We start from the raw sequence: 22,686 nt of genomic DNA, 5'->3' as shown, positions 1-22,686 counted from the left end.
TCGCTAGGATCTAAACTACGAGAAGAACAACACAAGAGACACAGGGTTTATACTGGTTCAGGCCACCATTGTGGTGTAATACCCTACTCCAGTGTGTGGCATGATGGATTGCCTCTTGGGCTGATGATGAACAATACAAGGAAGAACAGCCTCGCGAGAAGAGGGGTTCTTGCATTGGTGATTCTAGCTAGGGTTTGATCTCTCTCCTAGCATGTGGGTGGCTAGTCCTATTTATAGGCGAAGGCCCTGGGCCTCTTCCCAAATATTGAGCGGGAAGGGCGCCAACAATTGGCCAATTTGAAGGGGAACATCGAGTACACTTATCCTGACTAAAGTTGGTCCTCGCCTGTCAAAGGCTCTGGTGGTGACACCGACTTGGGCTCCACGGTGACCTCCATCCTGCCGTTGGACTAGTCTTGGTCTTGTTACACCGAAATGGATGCCTTTGCTTGATGCTCTTGCCTGCGCTTGCTCCCCTTGCACCAAATAGGAAAGAAGGACACTGTGCGGGCTGGCGCCCTTGGTCATCATGGCTTGCGTCATGGGCACCTCGCGAGGTACCCCGCCTTGAACTCTCCGCCTCCTCGTGAGCCAGCCTGACGAGGCCATGCCTAAGGAAGCTCCTTGTCGTCCGCCCTGCGAGGCTTGGCCCCTCGCGAGGGTCTTGAGCTTGTGTTGATGAAGATGGGCCGTGCTGGGCCCCCTTTGAGCCACGCCGCAGGCCGCAGGTAGGCAAGTCTGGGGACCCCCGTTCCCAGAACGACGACAGTAGCCCCCGGGCCCAAGGCATGCCCGGACATGGCCGAGCAGAGAGGCGAAAGGGCAAGTGCGAAGTGTCGCGGGCCCTAACAGCCTGCGGCCTTGGGCGCCGCGTGGCGGTTGATTGGACGTGGGCGTCTCCGCAACTGCGCGAGTCGATAAGGAGCGGCATCTGCCTTCTGCCCCCTTTGCTCTCTCCAGTTGCTGCTCAGACCCCCTTTCTTGCGCCTCTCCTTCCTGCCTTCGAAATCTCCAGATCTACTCCACCCGCACGCCCTAGCTTGACATGGCGCCTCGCCAGGCCCCGGCCGGAGCTTGGTATTCGTCCGCCTTGGGCTCGCCGAACGTGTCGGAGGCAAGCCTTGCCCGGGTGCGCCAGATGGTAGCGGCGCAGGGCGTCGACGGGGCGAAGGTGTTTAAGGTCGGCTCTGCCCTCCCTGGGGGGCCAAGGGAGCACCTTCTATCCGCTCTTCGTGAGCGCCATTGTCACCGGTCTGGTGCCTCCCTTCTCTGAGTTCTTCTTTTCTGTCATCTGCCATTATAACCTTCAAGCTCTACACCTCCAGCCCAACTCTTTCCTCCTTCTGGCAATCTTCGCTTACTATTGCGAGGCTCACGTGGGGGTGAAGCCCTCGGTGGCCTTGTTGCGCCACTACTTCTCCCTCCGGCCCTCTCGTGGTTCCGTCTCTGCGTGTGCGAGCTTCGTCGCGTACGGCAGCTCCATCGCCATTTTGAACCCCGGGAAAAGGATTGAGGGCTTCAGGAGCAAGTGGGTCTTGGTTGATGTTGGGCACGTCCACCCCCGGCTGGTCTTGCCCACGGGGCACCCCTCGAGCTCTGACGACTGGTCTCGAGTGGAGCTTGTGGATCCCCGTGCAAGGCTGGTGTTGGAGAAGATGGATGCGGATCTGAGGCCGGCCAGCATGGCAGCGGCGAAGCTGACTGGCGCATCGCTGCTGAGGAAGTTCCTGGAGCATCAGCTGGCTCCACTTCATCAGTACTCGCTTCCGATGTGGAGGCCCCACCCGAGCCCCGCGGTCCTGGCCGATGAGGATCTGGCCGCGGTCCTCCAGTCTTTGGTCGGGGGCGACGTGGCAAGGCTGGAGGGCGCTCCGACACCCCTGTTCCTTCGCGAGGACTGGGAGCAGATTGTGGGGTCCATGCCCATCTTCAATGGGGACGGGCCTGTGCCCGCGGAGGCTCCCGAGGACCTGGTGGACGTATCCTACGGTGACTCCAGTGAAGAGAGGGAGGAAGTGGAGCAGGAAAAGGGGGCTGACTCCGAGGCAGAGTCGAGGGCTCCACCTCTTCGGCGCAAGTCCCGCGCTCTCCGCATTCCTCTGAGTGATGATGACGAGGGTGATGACGAGCAGGGCGGCGGGAGCCTGCCCCTGGTCCCGAAGAAGGACCGGACTGGGCTGATCCCCCGCGGGTCCGCCCCAGCCCCGAGGCGATCCGCAGGCGCCCCAGCTGCACCCGCGCCCCTTGAGGGTGATCCTTGTAACCGGCTCTCGGGCTTCAAGTACGGCCGGAGTCTGCTCGAGCCTACTGGCGACGACCTGTAAGTGCTTGATCCCTGTCTTATTTCTTGTTTCATCGCTGAGGCTTGACGTCTGTATCTCCCAGCTAGGCTGGCGCCCACGGCAAAGAAGCCGAAGGGGGCTCCTGAGACTCCATCCGCGGTAGCGCCTCTGCTCGCGAAAGAAGATGAACGTGACGCGCGGGCCTCCCCTGCCCAGGCATCCCTGCGAGGCCCTGCCGAGCCGGCTGGGGCGACCTCGACTCCTATGGCCCTGGCGACTCCCGAGGCGCCCACGCTTGACGCCGCCACCACAGCTGCTGGGGCGCAGCAGGCTCCGCCTCAGGACACCGTGGTCACGCTGCCGTCTTCTGCTCCTACTCCGCCGACTGCTGCTTCCCCGTCTCCTCCTACTGTCCTGGATCGTGCTGCTGCCGAACTGGACCATCTGCAGCGGGATCTTCTGAGCGCCGACCCTCGTTTGGTGGTCGCACGCTTGGAGCTAGCCTCTGGCTGGATTCGCTCCAATGCTTCGATTCGGGCGGCGCTGGTCCAGGCCTCGACGGCCTGCGATGAGGAGAAGCAGGTAGTCCTTGGGGCGAAGGTTGCCCGCGACGCCGCCTTGGGGGAGGCGGCTAATGCCCGAGGTCGTTGCGAGGTGCTAGAGGGTGAGCTGAAGGGCCTGTAGGACCGGCTCGCCGAGGAGACTCGCCTTCGCCTAGAGCAGGAGGACGGCATGAAGGGTCGCGAGGCGACCGTCAAGGACTGGGACACCAAGCTCAAGAAGCGTCGTGACCGCCTAGGCGCGCTGGAGCGAGAGCTGGAGGCGAGGAAGGTTGAGTTGGATGGCAAGGCACGGGTTCTTGCCGAGGATCGTGTGGCCTTTGTGGAGATGGAGGAGAAGGCTCGCGCTTCACTGAAGACGCTTTATGAGAGCGGCCTGGAGAGCCCGCTGGCCGGCGAGGAGGACGGCCCCGCCAAGCTGCTTCCTTTCCTGGTTCGTGCCCTTGAAGATGTCGCCCTTGGCCTAGGCCCTACGGCTGAGGACGAGGCACGCGTCTTGTCTTCTGCGACGCTGACGCGGGTCTTCACCCACATCTATCTTCGCGACCCCAACGTCGACCTCGACAGCCTGCTGGAGCCAGCGAGCGGCGAGCATGCCGCTGCCGCTGCTGAGGCTGTGAAGGGTCGTGCGGAGGCTCTGCTGGGGAAGTTCCAGGCCTTCAGCACCAGGCCGAAGCAGAGCGCTGCCAGCCCGACAACTCCACAAGGCGAACCCGCTCCACGCAAATCCATGGCCAGCAAGTGACTCCGTTGTGGCTCCCGTCCTACTTTTAGTTTCTGCACATGTATCAGGCCTCGGGGAGGCGTTAAAACTTGCATTTGGTGCTGTGATGACAGTATGGACTGTAATATTTGCTTTTGAATTCCTTGAAATTTGCGTTATTTCCTTCCTACTTGCTTGTGTCCTACGCCGGCAGAGCCCGGCCCCGCACATACCTCATCCGCCGTTAGCCCCGCCGGAAACCAAGACGGGACCAAGGAGTGAGGGGCTACGTGACAAGTTAGGCTCCTGAGTCGCGATGCTCAGGAGTCCCCCTTGGCGCTCGAACAGCAAGTAGGGAGGTGAGATGTGGGGGTGGATCTACCGTTCTACGTCTGCAGAGCCCGGCCCCACGCATACCTCAACCGCCGTTAGCCCCTACCGGAAACCAGGATGGGACCAAGGAGTGAGGGGCTACGTGACCAATTAGGCTCCTGAGTCGCGATGCTCAGGGGTCCCCCATGACGCTCAAATGGCCTTCATACCATGGCTCCGCTCGGGGAGGGACGCGCAACGAACCAGGCCCAGGAGGCCTGGCTGGGTGGCGTGCGTCTGGGCGTGACCCAGGCGTAGCCCCCATGCCCAGCCCCCTCGCGCGGCACTCCCGAGGGGAGGCATTGCGATGAGGCTAGACACTGAGCTCTGGGCTCCCTGAGGTTGATGCGGCCCGGGGGCCACCCTCAGTTGTTTATCACCAGCGCGGAGCATGGTGCTTCCACTGGTTCGTGGGAGGGGGCTCCCCTCCGGGAGGAGCCCCCGGGGCGTGTACAGCCCTGCCCTGACACGTGGCTGGCACGGTAGGGCTTGACGAGGTGTATCTGGGCACCCGTGAGCCAGCGCGGGACTCACGGGGCCCTACCTCAAGGCGGGTTGCGCCTGGCTCTGGGCCTTATCTTGGAGTGTGTCCCTGCAAATTTGGCTAGATGTCGATGCTCTACGTCCTCGGGTCCCGGCTCTCGGGCTGGTCTCAGCCGTCGCTGGCGTGCCGGGGCGCGATGCCGTGGGCAGACCAGAGGGTGAGGGCCAGAGAGCCGGTAGGAGCCCTGAGTCGCGATGCTCAGGCACCCCCCGCTTTAACGCGCAAGCTGGGTTGTCGAAACTCTACGTCCTCGGGTCCCGGCTCTCGGGCTGGTCTCAGCCGTCGCTGGTATGCCGGGGCGCGATGCCGTGGGCAGACCAGAGGGTGAGGGCCGGAGAGCCGGTAGGAGCCCTGAGTCGCGATGCTCAGGCACCCCCCCTTTAACGCGCAAGCTTGCGACATCGAAGAAGAAAAAGGTACCGTGAACAGGCACCAAACAACAAGCATGACGGGTCGAAAACATGGCCCTAAGATAAATGCAAGAGGGGTACATGCCGCTGGGTCTGACCCGAGCGGCTTGGGGATAATGCAGCCCGAGGGGCGCCCCCAGCAGAGTAAGCTAAGAGCATTAAATGAAAGATATACACGCCACAGGGACGGACCCACGCGGCCTGGGAATAATGCAGCCCTGAGGGCGCTCCCAGCTGGAAATGAAACTAGAAAGATGTCACCTGATGACACTGAAGACGAAGGGGTGTTGATGCAGCAGACTCGGTGGGCTGCGGGAGCAAATCCTCATGAGCCCCCAGGCCCTGGGGCCTCGGGAGGCTCCGGAGGCACTGGTGGCTCCTTGCGGACCGTCTCCATCTCCGCCAGGGCTGCGGAATGCCTGACCTCTTGAGCCTCCAGGATGGCCCTCATGATGCGCTGGTACGCAGCATCTGCGTTCGGCAAGCCGTAAGGCATGCGAACGTAGCTGTGAGGTGGACCCTCGCAGTGCCCCACTCGCGAAGGCCAGAGGCGCTCCTGAGACGCGGCCTGGTTGAGCCCTGGTATGTTGATGCAGATGCACAGCCCACCATCCTCGCCTACATGGGGGGCCACAGCGGGTAAGCGGCGGCTGCCTCTCATGACCATTGACTCATGTAGCTCCTGAATGGCCTTGCTAACGAACTCCTGAGGGGTTGGCCCTCCTTGCCTTGCTCCTTCTTGATGGAAACGTGCTTCGAAGCACGCCTCCACGTGGTGCCCAAGCGCCTCCCTCGTGACCTTGGCGAGGTCGACGGCCCTGCAGGCGAGAGCCCCCGAGCCCTGCCTGAGGAGGGCGTCGGGTGCGCTTCCCTATGCGATGGAAGGAGGTTCCCCCTGAGCAGGCGTGGGCCCAGAGGGTCCTGCCTCCTGAGGGGCCGGGCCGGGCGATGTCTTCTTCTTCTTGGGGGCGGCCTTGGGAAGCCTCCTGCTTCCGCGATCCGGTTCTTCAAGTGATGCGGCCTGAAAGGCTCTCTCCAGGGAGCAAACTGCATCTCTCTCTTTGCAGGGCACCGTGATGACTCCGCCACTTCCTGGCATCTTGAGGACGTTGTAGCCGTGGTGCGTTACGACCATGAACTTGGCCAGCGCTGGGTACCCGAGGATGGCGTTGTACGGCAGGCGAATGTGGGCGACGTCGAAGTCGATGAGCTCGGTGCGGTAGTTGTCGCATGCCCCAAAGGTGACAGGGAGGCGGACCTGCCCAATCGGGACCGTGGAGTCGTCGGTGACTCCGGAGAAAGGCTTGGTTGGCTGAAGCTGACTGTAGGGTACTTGGAGATTGTTGAATATTTCCACGGATAGGACGTTGAGTCCTGCCCCGCCATCGATGAGGGTCCTGGTGACTAGCACGTTGCTGATGATTGGGGAACAAAGCATCGGGAGGACTCCGGCTGTGGCCGCGCACTTGAGCTGATCCGCTGAGCTGAACGTGATAAACACGCCGACCACCTGAGAGGGCGCGTGGCCTCGAGCTTGGGGAGGACTGCATTCACTTCTCGGGCGAACTGCTTGAAGATGCGCTGAGAGGCTGGGGCTTGAGCTCCGCCTAGGATGCAGGCGATCGCACGTGGTTCCTGGAAGCCCCCAGCCCCCTCATCCTGATGACGGTCCTCATTTCTCCTTGGCTGCGGTGGTAGCGGAGGGAGGCCTGCGTTACCTTGCGGGCGATCCTTGCGAGGCTGATCCCTCCAGCCTCCCTCGCGAGGCGGGTCCTGCCAGCGATCCTCGCGAGGTTGGTCGCGCCGCGGTCTTCCCAGCGTCCTGCGTTCCTTCCTCCTCCTCGTCCGTAGCCCGGTCGGGATGTCGGCCAGTCCGTCCTTCACGCACGGCCCTGAGCTCTTGACATTCATTGGTGTTATGGGTGTGGAGGTCGTGGTACACGCAGTACCGATTGCCCCTGGAGGATTCGGGCTGATCCCTGCCCCGCTTGGTGTCTGGTTCTGTCGCGAGCACGGCAGCCCCCTTGCGCTTCACGTCCTTGGCCTTGGGCTTCTTCTGTTCAGGGTCTGCGACAGGCAATTCGAGGAGGGAGAGACGCCCTTCCTCAGCCCTAGCGCACTTGGTCGCCAGGTTGAACAACTCCAGGGATGTGCACAGATCTTCATGCATTGCGAGCTCCTCCTTCATTTTGACATCACGCACGCCGTCAGAGAAGGCTGAGATGATGGCCTCCTCGGTCACCTTAGGAATCTTGAGGCGCGCGTTGTTGAAGCGCTGCATGTACTTCTGCAGGGTTTCCCTTGGTTGCTGCTTCATGCGGCGCATGTCGCTCACGGCGGGTGGCCGGTCGCGAGTACCCTGGAAGTTGGCGATGAAGCAGGTGCGCATCTCATCCCAGGAGGAGATCGTGCCTGGGGACAGGTTTAGGAGCCAGGTGCGGGCCCCGTCTTTGAGAGCCATGGGAAACCAGTTCACCATGACCTTCTCGTCTCTGTTGGCAGCCTCGATGCCCAGCTCGTAGAGCTGGAGGAACTCTGCAGGGTCAGCCGTGCCGTCGTAGCAAGGAGGCAGGTCCGGCTTGAACTTGTCGGGCCACGCGACGGTGCGTAGCTCGGTGGTGAAGGCGCGGCAGCCCGCTGTGGCCACAGGAGGCCTTGGAGGACGAAGGGCTCGGTCCTGCGGGTCCTTGTGCGCCGCAGCTGGGTGCAGCGCGGGGTCTTGACGTGCTGGAGCAGGAGCGTGGTCGGGACGAGCCGGAGCAGGGAGCGCTCGGGCAGCTTCTCGAGGGAGAGGGACCTCTTGGCAGCTCTGCTCCTGCCGCGTTGGTTCCTCACGGGGCGGGTTCCGCCCAGGGGTCACGCGCCTTGGAGCCAGGGCGCCTTCTTGAGGGGGAGGCGGCTGAGGCGCCCCAGGAGCTTCATTGCCCGCGCATGGCGGGGCACGGTGCAGCGAGAAAGATGGCGCGGGGGAGCCCCCAGCGGCGCGGACGAGTTCGGCAACTCGGTCGATCCATTCTTCGTAGACGTCGTCGACGGGGCGGTAGCGCAGGAGCTTGTTTGCCGCGATGAGCGCAGCTCGAGCCTCAATGGCCGCATGGGGCGCGCGGGATGAAGAACCAGCGGGGGTGAGCGAGGGCATAGCGGTGCGGCCATCTCACCTCATGGACGGGTGCTGGGACGATGCTTGCTGCTCGTTCCCCGCCGGGCTGGTGGCGGCGTTAACGGCAGGCGACGGGGAACGATGAGGGTGCCCGCCGATGGGAGCCGTCTGGGCGACGCGGGAAGCGAGGGCGGCTCGGCGCTCGGCGCGAACCTGGCGTGCGTCAGACATGGTTGCGACGGTCGGAGAAGAACAGGGCAACGGAAGACGAATTCCGGAGCACCCCTACCTGCCGCGCCAAATGTCGGATTTAGGGTTCCGGCAGACCCTTGAGGTTCGAACACTGGGGTGCACGTGGAGGATTCGCCTTCTACCTAGCTGTTCCTCGCTGAATCGCTAGGATCTAAACTATGAGAAGAACAACACAAGAGACACAGGGTTTATACTGGTTCAGGCCACCATTGTGGTGTAATACCCTACTCCAGTGTGTGGCGTGGTGGATTGCCTCTTGGGCTGATGATGAACAATACAAGGAAGAACAGCCTCGCAGGAAGAGGGGTTCTTGCGTTGGTGATTCTGGCTAGGGTTAGATCTCTCTCCTAGCCTGTGGGTGGCTAGTCCTATTTATAGGCGAAGGCCCTGGGCCTCTTCCCAAATATTGAGCGGGAAGGGCGCCAACAATTGACCAATTTGAAGGGGAACATCTAGTACACTTATCCTGACTAAAGTTGGTCCTCGCCTGTCAAAGGCTCTGGTGGTGACGCCGACTTGGGCTCTACGGTGACCTCCATCCTGCCGTTGGACTGGTCTTGGTCTTGTTACACCGAAATGGATGCCTTTGCTTGATGCTCTCCCCTGCGCTTGCTCCCCTTGCACCAAAGAGGAAAGAAGGACACTGCGCGGGCTGGCGCCCGGCTGGCGCCCTTGGTCGTCATGGCTTGTGTCATGGGCACCTCGCGAGGTACCCCGCCTTGAACTCTCCGCCTCCTCGTGAGCCAGCCTGACGAGGCCGTGCCTGAGGAAGCTCCTTGTCGTCCGCCCCACGAGGCTTGGCCCCTCGCGAGGGTCTTGAGCTTGTGTCGATGAAGATGGGCCGTGCTGGGCCCCCTTTGAGCCACGCCGCAGGCCGCAGGCAGGCAAGTCTGGGGACCCCCGTTCCCAGAACGCCGACAGTATTACCGAGATTACAATGCAAACTCTCTGGTTAGCTTATTACCAAAATCGGCCCCACCAAGTTTGAGTAATCGGTCCCACCGAGTTTGCCTGACCAACTCTCTGGTTAGCTAATTACCAAAATCGGTCTCACCGAGTTTGTGTAATCGGTCTCACTAAGATTATGTTATGCCCTAACCCTAACCACATCGGTCCCACCGAGTTGCATGTCGGTCCCACCGAAAACCCTAACGGTCACATTGTTTACTAAATCGGTCTGACCGAGTTTCTTGATTCGGTCCCACCGAGATTGGTAAATTGTGTGTAACGGTTAGATTTTGTGTGGAGGCTATATATACCCTTCCACCTCCTCTTCATTCATGGAGAGAGCCATCAGAACAAGCCTACACTTCCAGCATCCTATTTCTGAGAGAGAACTACCTACTCATGTATTGAGGCCAAGATATTCCATTCCTACCATATGAATCTTGATCTCTAGCCTTCCCCAAGTTGCTTTCCACTCAAATCTTCTTTCCACCAGATCCAAATCCTATGAGAGAGAGTTGAGTGTTGGGGAGACTATCACTTGAAGCACAAGAGCAAGGAGTTCATCATCAATGCACCATTTGTTACTTCTTGGAGAGTGGTGTCTCCTAGATTGGCTAGGTGTCACTTGGGAGCCTCCGACAAGATTGTGGAGTTGAACCAAGGAGTTTGTAAGGCAAGGAGATCGCCTACTTCGTGAAGATCTACCGCTAGTGAGGCAAGTCCTTCGTGGGCGACGGCCATGGTGGGATAGACAAGGTTGCTTCTTCGTGGACCCTTCTTGGGTGGAGCCATCCGTGGAGTCGCACAACCATTACCCTTCGTGGGTTGAAGTCTCCATCAACGTGGATGTACGATAGCACCACCTATCGGAACCACGACAAAAACATCCGTGTCTCCAATTGCGTTTGAATCCTCCAAACCCTTCCCTTTACATCCTTGCGAGTTGCATGCTTTACTTTCTGCTGCTCATATACTCTTTGCATGCTTGCTTGTTATGTATTGTGAGTGTTAAACTTGTGCCTAAACTCCACTTAAACCTAAAGAAGTTAAAAACTGCAACTTTGGTACTTAGTGTCTAATCACCCCCCCTCTAGACACCTCTTCTCGATCCCTTTCAATTGGTATTAGAGCCTTGGTCTCCATTGCTTTGGTTTAAACACCATTGGAGGAAGATGGATGAGTCTACTATTGGGAGTCTTAGACATAGAGTGCCTATTCTTGATGGAGAGTACTTTCATGAGTGGAAAAATGAGATGTTTGTGATTTTCAATCAATATCATTTGAACAAGTACATTGCTAGCCCTTGTACACCTCTTGTTGATCCTATGCATCCTACCCTTGATGAGTCAATTGACATGATTAGGAATCTTAGAACTGTTAATCTTATCACTAGAGGCTTGCCTAGAAACTTGATTAGAAACTTGCCTACTCTTGAGTGTGCCTACACTATATGGAAATTTCTTGAGGAACGCTTTCCAAATTATTCCTTGAGAAATCTAGATGAAATTCTCCATAAGTCTATTGCTTTGAGTAAGATGAATACTAGTCATTCTATGTTTGGTGATTGTCTATTTGAACTTACAAACCTTATGCGTGCCAAAGGAGATGTTGGAATTATTGGTGATATTATTTTCGAAGCTATTAAAATTCATAAACAAGATCATTGTCAAACTCACTCTAACGAATCACCCTATCTAGGATTTGATCCACCACATGACGATGTTGAACATGGGTACTATGATGAAGATGATGATAGTGACTTCGATCTTGATGATGCAATGAGACATTTTGGTCTTATGGCAAATCTTCGGGGATATATGGCAGGAGGAAAGGAATGGGTTCTTGATAGTGGATGTACCGATCACATGACCGGAGATAAAGACATGTTTCATGAGCTTGCTGAAAACGATGGTCCTCGAAAGTTTGTCACTTTCGGTGACAACTCAAAGGGTAAGGTGGTTAGCCTTGGTAAGGTGGCCATCTCACATGATAGTTCCATTCAAAATGTTATGCTCGTTGAATCTCTTGGCTACAACTTACTTTCAGTATCTAGACTTGCTGATTTCGGTTTCAATGTCCTATTTACTGAAGTAGATTGCCAAGTGTTTCGAAGAGATAATCATAAAATGGTCTTTACCGGTATACGTAGAGGTGATCTTTACATTGTTGACTTCACTAAAAAGGCTCAACCTAGAACTTGCTTTATTGCTAAATCTTCTAAAGGTTGGTTATGGCATAGACGATTAGGACATGTTGGTATGCGAAACCTTGACAAGCTTATTAAAGAAAATCATATCCTTGGTGTTAACGATGTCATATTTGATAAGGATAGACTTTGCAGCGCTTGTCAAGCAGGTAAATAGGTTGGAGGAAGGCATCCCGTGAAGAACATCATGACCACGAGGAGGGCACTCGAGCTACTTCACATGGATCTTTTTGATCCCAATGCTTACAAGAGTCTCGGTGGAAATTCTTTTGGTCTAGTTATAGTTGATGATTTTTCAAGATTTACGTGGGTGTTCTTTCTCGATGATAAATCGCAGGTCCAAAAGATCTTCAAAAACTTCGCTAGGAAGGCCCAAAATCAATTTGAAGTGAAGATCAAGAAGGTTCGCAGCAACAACGGAACGGAGTTCAAGAACGCAATGTGGACACCTTTCTTGACGAAGAAGGGATTTCACACGAGTTCTCGGCTACGTACACACCTCAACAAAATGGAGTTGTTGAGAGGAAGAACCGGACGCTCATCTAAATGGCGAGAATGATGCTTGATGAGTACAAGACGCCAAAGCACTTTTGGGTGGAAGAGGTTGAGATAGCTTGTCATGCAACAAATCGCTTGTATCTTCACAAGCTGCTCGACAAGACGGCATACGAGATTCTCACCGGTAACAAACCCCAAGTTGGATACTTTCGAGTATTCGGTTCAAAGTGCTACATTCTTGATAAGCATCGTCGTTCTAAATTTGCTCCTAAGTCTCATGAAGGTTTCCTACTTGGTTATGGCTCAAACTCTCACACAAACCGTGTCTACAACAATTTCACCCGAAAGGTTGAAGAAACGGTAGATGTGAAGTTTGATGAATCTAACGGCTTGCAAGTAGAGCAATTGCCAATTGATGTAGGAGACAAAGACCCCTCAGAAGCAATCCAAGACTTGTCTATTGGCAAGATTCGTCCAACGGAGGTGAAGGAGAGTACCTCGTTCGTCCAAGTGGAAGCTTCAACCTCACGACAAGGTGAACCAAGAGTTGATATGGAAGCATCCACAAGTGGGACACACCAAGATGAAGAAAACGAGGAAGTGCATCAAGATGAACGTCAACAACCTCCTTCTCCACCACGACAAGAGAACGACAACGCCAACAATGAAGAAGGCCAAGAAGAAGAACAAGATGAATAAGAAGTTCAACCAAGAACCAAGCAAAAGCTTTCATGAGTTCGAGCAAGAATTGCTAAAGACCATCCCGTCGAGCAAATCTACAATGGTATCCAAACCGGGAGAATCACTCGCTCTAAAACTCGTTTAGCTAACTTTTGTGAAAACTATTCATGCATCTCTAGCATTGAACCTATGAAGGTTGAAGAAGCATTGGAAGATCCGGATTGGACAAATGCTATGCATGAAGAGCTACACAACTTTGAGAGAAACCAAGTTTGGACATTGGTTGAGAAGCCCGACAACAACCACAACATCATCGGTACCAAATGGGTGTTTCGCAACAAGCAAGATGAAGATGGACAAGTAGTTCGCAATAAAGCACGTCTCGTTGCCCAAGGATAAACACAAGTCGAAGGTATGGACTATGGTGAGACTTATGCTCCCGTTGCTAGACTTGAGTCCATTCGCATCTTACTTGCCTATGCTAATCACCATGATATCACCCTGTACCAAATGGACATTAAAAGTGCTTTTCTAAATGGTGAAATAGAGGAGGAAGTTTATGTTAAACAACCTCCCGGCTTTATCAATCCTAAGAAACCCAATCATGTCTACAAACTTCGCAAAGCTCTTTATGGTCTTAAACAAGCTCCTAGAGCTTGGTATAAATGCTTAACCAAGTTCCTTATTGAAAAAGGCTTTGAAATTGGAAAAATTGATTCTACACTGTTTACTAATAGGGTTAATAGAGAATTATTTGTATGCCAAATTTATGTTGATGATATTATATTTGGATCAACTAACCCTCATTTTAGTGAGAAGTTTGGGAAGCTAATGTCAGAGAAGTTTGAGATGTCTATGATGAGTGAACTCAAATTCTTTCTTGGTTTGCAAATCAAGCAAACTAAGGAAGGTACCTTTGTCTCTCAAACGAAGTACACTAAGGACTTATTCAAGAAGTTCAATATGCAAGAATGCAAAGGTATGTCTACACCCATGCCTACTAGTGGACATCTTGATTTGACCAAGGATGGTGAACCGGTTGATCAAAAGGTTTATCGCTCTATGGTTGGTTCATTGTTATACCTATGTGCTTCACGTCCCGATATTATGCTAAGTGTGTGCATGTGTGCAAGATATCAAGCTGCTCCTAAAGAATGTCATCTTAAGGCCGTGAAAAGGATAGTGAGATACTTAATTCATACGCCAAATTTTGGCATTTGGTATCCTAAGAGGGCATCTTTCGATCTTGTTGGCTACTTCGACTCGGACTATGCCGGTGACAAGGTTGATAGAAAGTCCACTTCGGGTACTTGTCAATTTCTTGGTAGATCTCTTGTGTCTTGGTCATCCAAGAAACAAAACTCGGTATCCTTATCCACCGCCGAAGCGGAATACATTGCCGCTGGTGCATGTTGTGCTCAATTACTTTGGATGACCCAAACTCTTAAAGATTATGGGATATATGTGAAACATGTTCCATTTCTTTGTGACAATGAAAGTGCTATCAAAATTGCTCATAATCCTGTGCAACATTCTCGAACTAAGCATATTGAAGTTCGTCATCATTTCATTCGAGATCATGTTGCTAAGGGTGACATTAATCTTAAGCATGTTTGCACTGAAAAGCAATTAGTGGATATATTCACTAAACCTCTTGATGAGAAAGTGTTTTGCAGGTTGAGAGGAGAACTGAACATCATTGATGCTTCAAACTTGGAGTAGAAACTCCATTGGATACATGCAAGACATGAGCTTATGACTAATCCTTGATATTTCTCTTATGATGATAATCTTATGTCTTGGACATATTTGCATCTTGCATGTTATCTAACCCATGTAGGTACTTGGTTGAATCAAATTCCATGAGATTGTAACCTACTCACATATTGAGCAATCTCTACATCACCAAGTTTCTACACTATGGTGGTTGAAGATAAGGAAGCACGAAACCAGTCAACCATATCCTTTGACAAATTTTGTGTTAAGCTTCATGATTGTCATTTTGGATACACAAGTGCTCTTCCTTACAAAAACTAACCCATGTAGGTAGATGAACTCAAATTCCAAGTGGTGCTCCCAACTCTCGATGAGCTACATCAACCTTGAGCAACCCACACAAGTTCAACTACATGATCAGCACCACCACCCAAGGTATGTCATCCCATCTTAGAAAAGCTTTACTCGAAGTCATGAGTCAAAGCAACTCGACAAGATGTGAATACATCAAGATGCTTAAACGAAAAATGGTAACCCCATTTTGAGCTTAAACGATGAGTATGACCTATGATCAAGTGATCTCACTTGACTCCTAAGTCAATATACTCTAACATAGGTGACTTTGTCGCCGACCATCTCTAGATGAAGTTCTCTTGTGTTCTTTTCTGTGCTCTTGCATTTTTCTCATGCATGTTTGTTTCCCCTTTCAAAAAAAACTTCATCTAGATTTCTTTCTTTTCTTTTCTGTTTGCTCTGCATTTCCTGCATCCAATTCATTGCATATCATTTAGTTAATTCCTTGCAAATCATTGTGAGATCCTACTAGTCTAGTGAGCTGAGGTGACAAGTGTTTTCTCTGCAATGAACTCGGTCTCACCGGTTTGTTATTTTTGGCCCAACCGAATCCTTTCGGTGCAACCGAAGCATACCACTCGGTGCCACCGATGTCACAACAGGAAAAACATTTTGCTACCTATTCATCTTTACTTATGATCCAGCTCCACTCAATGAATCTTGTCCTCTACAAGCATCACATTTTTATTAGTGCTTTGTGTTGTGACTCGAGGATCAAACCCATTCACGACAAATTCCAGAAGGCCCTTCTTGGAAATTGATGTCAAAGGGGGAGAGAGAGAGATCACATCAAAGCTTATCACTTAGAGAGAAGCTTATCACTTTCAAAAGGGAGAGAGTATCACTTCCACAGGGGGAGAAAGAGATCTCCAGGGGGAGAGAATACTCAACTAGAAAGTATTTCTCAAGGATCCCAGATGCTTGGTGTTCAAGAGGAGAGATGCCACATGTCTTCTTGAGGGGAAAGACATGTTCATATGTGCTTGTTTGCATTAGCTCTGATTTTGCTTTTGCTCTAATTTTCTGTTCCCTATCTTCTCCCAGTATCCCATGCTAGATTCAGGGGGAGCAAGACATCTAAGGGAAAGAAATCATTTAAATTCATTGCACATCTTTACCTTTGGGGACATGTCTAATCCAATGTGGTACTTAGTACTCACTCTCTACATGTCATCCCAGTCTTGGTATTCTTGTGGTTTCTTCTGTTTGCTCTGGCTAGTAGGTGTATCTGTGTTATCTAACCTTGTTTACGCAGGTTCATTCCATCCTAAGCCAACTCAAGACCACAAGGTAAGTATATGCATCACAATCATGTATATGGTAAATTCTTGCTGATGTACATACTGTTTGCAAGAAGGACTCATGAGCATGAAGGTATTTTTTTATATTCTTCGCTCTGATGCATATGGCCAAGATACATGTAACACATTGCTTACTATGTCATGTTCATGCATTCACATGCTTCTATATTTCATATTCACATGATTGCATACATGTAGGGTGAGCCTATGCTTGTTACATGTCTTTCCAAAGCTTTACTTGCTATTCTCTATATCTTTATCTAAAGCTTTGATGTATGTTGCCATCAATTACCAAAAAGGGGGAGATTGAAAGCACAAGTGCTCCCTATGTGGTTTTGGTAATTAATGTCAACATATCTCTTGTTGGACTAACACTTTTATCTAGTATATTTCAGACAAGTTCAACAATGGAGTGGCATGGACTAAAGGATGTGGAACCCCTTCAAGATGCTAAGGACAAAGGATTGGCTCAAGCTTCAAGCTCAAGACTCTTCTCTTTATATTTTAGTGATCCAAGATCACATTGAGTCTATAGGAAAAGCCAATACTACAAATGAGGGATGAGGTGTTGCTTAATGAGTTTCTTGCTCCACAGTGCTTAGTGATATGCTCCAAAACCCTCAACTACTTTCCCACATCCACATATGTCCTAAACCAAAATTCTAACTCGTCCCCACCGACTCTTTCTATCCGGCGCCACCGAGTTTAGATGTCTTAGCCACTGCCACAAACCCTAGGCAAATCGGTCTCACCGATAGGGATCTCGGTATCACCGAGATGGGATTGTAATCTCTCTGTGTATGTCCATTACCAAAATCGGCCTCACCGAGTTTGAGCAATCGGTACTATCGAGATTACAATGCAAACTCTATGGTTAGCTTATTACCAAAATCGGTCCCACCGAGTTTGAGTAATCGGTCCCACCGAGTTTGCCTGACCAACTCTTTGGTTAGCTGATTACCAAAATCGGTCTCACCGAGTTTGTGTAATCGGTCTCACTGAGATTACGTTATGCCCTAACCCTAACCACATCGGTCCCATCGAGTTGCATGTCAGTCCCACCGAAAACCCTAACGGTCACATTGTTTACTAAATCGGTCTGACCGAGTTTCTTGATTCGGTCCCACCGAGATTGGTAAATTGTGTGTAACGGTTAGATTTTGTGTGGAGGCTATATATACCCCTCCACCTCCTCTTCATTCGTGGAGAGAGCCATAAGAACAAGCCTACACTTCCAGCATCCTATTTCTGAGAGAGAACTACCTACTCATGTGTTGAGGCCAAGATATTCCATTCCTACCATATGAATCTTGATCTCTAGCCTTCCCCAAGTTGCTTTCCACTCAAATGTTCTTTCCACCAGATCCAAATCCTATGAGAGAGAGTTGAGTGTTGGGGAGACTATCACTTGAAGCACAAGCGCAAGGAGTTCATCATCAACGCACCATTTGTTACTTCTTGGAGAGTGGTGTGTCCTAGATTGGCTAGGTGTCACTTGGGAGCCTTCGACAAGATTGTGGAGTTGAACCAAGTAGTTTGTAAGGGCAAGGAGATCGCCTACTTTGTGAAGATCTACCGCTAGTGAGGCAAGTCCTTCATGGGCGACGACCATGGTGGGATAGACAAGGTTGCTTCTTCGTGGACCCTTCTTAGGTGGAGCCCTCCGTGGACTCGCGCAACCGTTACCCTTCGTGGGTTGAAGTTTCCATCAACGTGGATGTACGATAGCACCACCTATCGGAACCACGACAAAAACATCCATGTCTCCAATTGCGTTTGAATCCTCCAAACCCTTCCCTTTACATTCTTGCAAGTTGCATGCTTTACTTTCCGCTGCTCCTATACTCTTTGCATGCTTGCTTGTTATGTATTGTGAGTGTTAAACTTGTGCCTAAACTCCACTTAAACCTAAAGAAACTAAAAACTGCAACTTTGGTACTTAGTGTCTAATCACCCCCCCCCTCTAGACACCTCTTCTCGATCCCTTTCACCTTGCATTCACCTCACGCGCAAACTGCTTGAAGATGTGATGGGAAGCCAGGGCCTGTGGGCCGCCGAAGATGCAGGGGATGGCCCGAGGCTCCTGGAAGCCCCCAGCCCCCTCGTCCTGGTGGTGATCTTCGTTACTCCTTAGTGTGGAGGCAGAGGAGGCAAGGCTGCATTGCCCTGAGGTCGATCCCCACGAGGCTGCTCCCTCCAGTTGCCCTCACGAGGCTGGTCCTGCCAGCGGTCCTCACGAGGTTGGTCGCGTCGCGTTCGTCCCAGCGTCCTCCACCTAGGCCACCTCCGCAATCGCAGCCGCGATTGTTGCGCTCGGGGCATCGACCGAGGCGCCCAGCACGGAGAGCCCTGAGCTCCTGGCAGTCGCTGGTGTTGTGGCTGTAAACGTTATGGAAGGCGCAGATTGGCCGCTTGCCCTTGGATGACTCGGGGTGGTCGCAGCCGCGCTTGGTCTCTGGCTCGACCGCAAGCACGGCTGGCCCCTTGCGCTTCGTGTCATTGGCCTTGGTCTTCTTGTCTTCTGGATCGGCATCAGAGAGCTCAAGGAGGGAGAGGCGTCCCACCTCAGCCCTTGCGCACTTGTTCACCATGTTGAACATCTCCAGACTGGTGCAGAGATCCTCGTGGATGGAGAGCTCCTCCTTCATCTTGACATCGCGGATGCCATCGGTGAACGCAGAGATGATGGCCTCGTCAGACACCTTGTGAATCTTGAGGCGAACGTTCTTGATGCGCTGGATGTACTTCTACAGGGTCTCTCCAGGTTGCTTCTTGATGCGGCGCAGGTCACCCGCGGCCGGCGGACGGTCACGAGTGCCCTGGAAGTTGGAGGTGAAGCGGCTGCGCATTTCCTCCTAGGAAGAAGCCGACCCCTTTGTCAAGCTCAGGAGCCAAGAGCATGCACCATCCTTGAGGGCCATCGGGAACCAGTTTGCCACGATCTTCTCATCGCTGTTGGCCGCCTCGATGCTCAGCTCGTAGAGCTGCAGGAACTCAGCGGGGTCTGCGGTGTCGTCGTAGCGCGGAGGCAGGTCGGGCTTGAACTTGCTTGGCCAGACAACGCTGCGGAGCTCCAGAGTGAACGCGCGGCATCCTACCATGGCCACGGGAGGTCGTCGAGGGGGTGGAACATGGTCCTGGTGTCCACGGACCACCACCTCCTGTGGCGGCATGCGAGCCTGGTGTTGGGGTGCTGGAAGCACGCACGCTTCTCCTTGGGGACGTTGCACCACCTGGCAGCTCACGTCATCCCGAGCCGGCACGGGGCGCTGCGAGTCACGCCGTGGAGCCATACGCCTTGGCTCAATGATGGCACCCCGGGCCGGAGGTGGTGGAGGAGCCCCGTGCGCGATGTTGCCCGCTGCAGGTGGTTGCTGAGGCAGCGAGCGAGCCGGCCCGTCGGAGCCCCCGTGCGCGATGCTGATGAGCTCAGAAATCCGCTCGAGCTACTCCTCATAGAGATCACCCACCGGGCGGTAGCGAAGAAGCTCCCGCGCTGTGAGCAAAGCGGCCTACACGTCCACTTGGCCGCGACGTGCGTGGGATGAAGAAGTTGTTGGGGCCAGAGACGGAGTAGCGGTGCGGCCGTCATGGTGCACTGACGGGTGCAGCGATGAAGCTTGCTACTCATGGCCGGCAGGGCCCATGGCGGCGTTGGCCACCGGAGAAGGAGCACAGCGGGCACAGCCGTCACCCGCCGGAGCCGTCTGATCGACGCGGGCGGCGACAGCAGCCCGATGCTCGGCGTGAGCATGGCGCGCGTCGGCCATGGAGGTGTTGGAGCAGTGGTAGATCGAACGACGGAAGAGAGGATCCGACACACCCCTACCTGGCGCGCAAAATGTCGGATTTAGGGATTCGACAACCCTTTAGAGGTTCGAACTCTGGGGTGCATGCGGAGATCTCAACCTGCCCAGCCTGCCTACTCGCGATCCTCCCTAGCCTAACGCGTCGAGCCCAAAGAGACACAAAGACATAGAGATTTATACTGGTTCGGGCCACCATTATGGTGTAATACCCTAATCTAGTGTGGTGTGGTGGATTGCCTCGTAGGGCTATGGATGACCAAGTACAATGGATGAACTAGCCTCAGGAGGAGAGGTGTTCTTGAACTGGTGTGGTGGTTGGGTGAGAATGGACCCGATCCCCCCACTATGGTGGTGGCTAAGTCCTATATATAACGTCCTTGGTCCTCTTCCCAAATATGAGCGGGAAGGGATTCCACAATGGCGGATTTGAAAGGGGACAAGTAGTATAGTCTATCCTGACAAAAGTAGTCTTCGCCTGCGAAAAGCCTCTGGTCGTGACACTGCGGTGGGCTCATTGATGATCTCCATCCTCCCTCCTGGCGGTCTTCGTCTTGTTGCACCGGAATGGAAACCTTTGGCTGATTCCTCGGGACTTCACGCCTGTGGCTTGCCTCCCTTGTACCGAAGAGGAAACCTGCGCTCTGCGCCCACCTGGCCTTGGTCGTCGTGGCTCACGTCAACTAAGCCTCGTGAGATATCTTGCATAGAACTCTTCGCCCCTCAGGAGCCCTCCTGAGGAGGCCAACTCCTTCGGGGGTCTTGGCGTCGTCCGCCTCGCGAGGTTTGGCCCCTCACGAGGGTCTTGTGGTATTGGTGATGAAGCTGGGCCATACCAGGCCATCGACGGAGCCACGTGGTGGGCCGCAGGCAGGCAGGGCTGGATACCCCCAAATCCAGGATGCTGACAGCCCCTATACACATCTTCGAACCTTGTCGCTAACCACCATCGTTGCCAAAAGACATTTAATATAGGGAAGACAAGCAACCACACACACACCAGGTCCACTGAAGCACCATAGCTGAAGCAGAGTTGTGAGCCAATTGAATGGCCTGTCACAGATCGCTGTGGACAAAACTCTGTGGAGCTTCGTCCCATCATCCCTTTTCTCGCCGGATTACAAACTCAAAGTCTTCGTCCAACGTCGTCTGAGAAGAGAGTCAGGCCTGCTCACCATCTTCCACAAAACATAGACCAAACCACCATGCCCCAAAGGTCGCCAGCGCCATCACTAAATGTGGAGGCAACCACAATCGACTGAATCACCATTATACAGCTCCCAAATCCCTGAGCGGCAATGTAGGGAACACCACCGAGATGGGGGCGGACTCGGAGGAAAAAAAGCTAGGCAAAAGTTTGGTGGACGTTGCCAAGCTGACCATTCCCACAACCACCAAGATCTTGTCGGCCACACATGACCCGTGAGAAGACTGCGGCCCCTCGCTCTATCGTCCACCACTGCGGAGGCCTTTTTGTGGACACATCAATTATCTCTTCCGTTGCAACGCACAGAGATATGTGCTAGTTTCTCTAAATTAAGTTAGGTTTAAGGGCCGGGATGTGATTTTGAGTTCTTTTCTTGTATGAAAAGTTCAGGCGCATCGTATATAGAAGAGAGTCGACGACCCATTGAGAATACAACACATCAAACAAATAAATCACTATCATCTACTATTTTCTCATGCCCTAGTTTCTTCCTTCTCACTCTTCATTGTTCTTCGCCTTTGACGCCAATGAACTGCAGGACACTAGGGCAGTCAGGCCGACCTAGGGTAGCTGATAGCCGCTGCACCCCTTGACGGTCTCTCTTGGACGCGTGGGGTTTTGGATCTCCAATAGACCTTATCGGCATGTTCTACATATCATGTCCCAACGGCAGAGACATCAGTCCTTTTTTTAACCCAGCCCGCACATCTCGCCCAGCCCACTCCCGCAAGCGCACGGGGGGGGGGGGGGGGGGGGGGGGCGAACCCAGGCGCCGCCGCCTCCAACCCTTCCCCGCCCCTCCCCCTCCCTGTTGCCACCGGCTAACGCCGCTGGGCAAAACCCGACCGGCGTCGGTGGCGATGGGCCCTCCTCTCTTCGGCGCGGTGTGGAGCTGGCGCGGGACAGCGCCCTCGCGCGGATGCACACAGCTATGCAGGACGGCACGGCTGCGTCCGGGGCGGCCGGATTGCGGCTCTCTGGCGCGGGGGCGTGGGTGGCTGCATATTCGCGGCTAGGCAGGGCGTGTCGGCGCGGGGCGGCCATGGTGAGCTTCTCGGTCCAGATATAGATCGGGGGGCTCCTCCGGCATGCTGCACGTGGGTGGCGCGTCCTATCGGTGGCGGCTGGATCCCGGGGCGGCAACCCTGGAAGGTGGCGGTGGGTGAAGCTCGGGCTTCCCGCGGCGGCATGGCATGGTGCAGTCCCTATCCAAGGCGGATCTGCATCGTCGATCTCGGTAGTTTTGCCACGGGTGGTTCAAATCAGAGACGGTTATGAGCGTGCGGATCCATCTCGGCAGCTCTCGCGGTTTGGCGAGGTGGGGTGGGAGCCCTCTTCCCAGGATCCAGTGGCGGCACATGCAGGCAGTGGCCGATGCACATGGCTCCTTGGTGGCACTGCTATTGCGGTTGGTCGCCGGATCTAGGCGGCTAGCTCCGTGGCTTTGAAGGCGGTCGAGACTGTGCACAGGTTGTCAGGTGGATTTCTTGGGATGGATCCGGGTGAAAACTTGGTCTTTGGTCATTGGCCGGAGCCGGTGATGACTGTCGGTGTCAAAACCAGCGGATCTCGGGTAGGGGGTCCCGAACTGTGCGTCTAAGGTTAATGGTAATAGGAGGCGGGGGACACGATGTTTACCCAGGTTCGGGCCCTCTCTATGGAGGTAATACCCTACTTCCCGCTCGATTGATCTAGATGATATGAGTATTACAAGAGTTGATCTACCACGAGATCATAGAGGCTAAC

This window comes from Triticum aestivum, chromosome 1B (assembly GCF_018294505.1).
Source record: "Triticum aestivum cultivar Chinese Spring chromosome 1B, IWGSC CS RefSeq v2.1, whole genome shotgun sequence".
NCBI lineage: Eukaryota > Viridiplantae > Streptophyta > Magnoliopsida > Poales > Poaceae > Triticum > Triticum aestivum.
Note: the sequence above shows the minus strand (reverse complement) of the source record.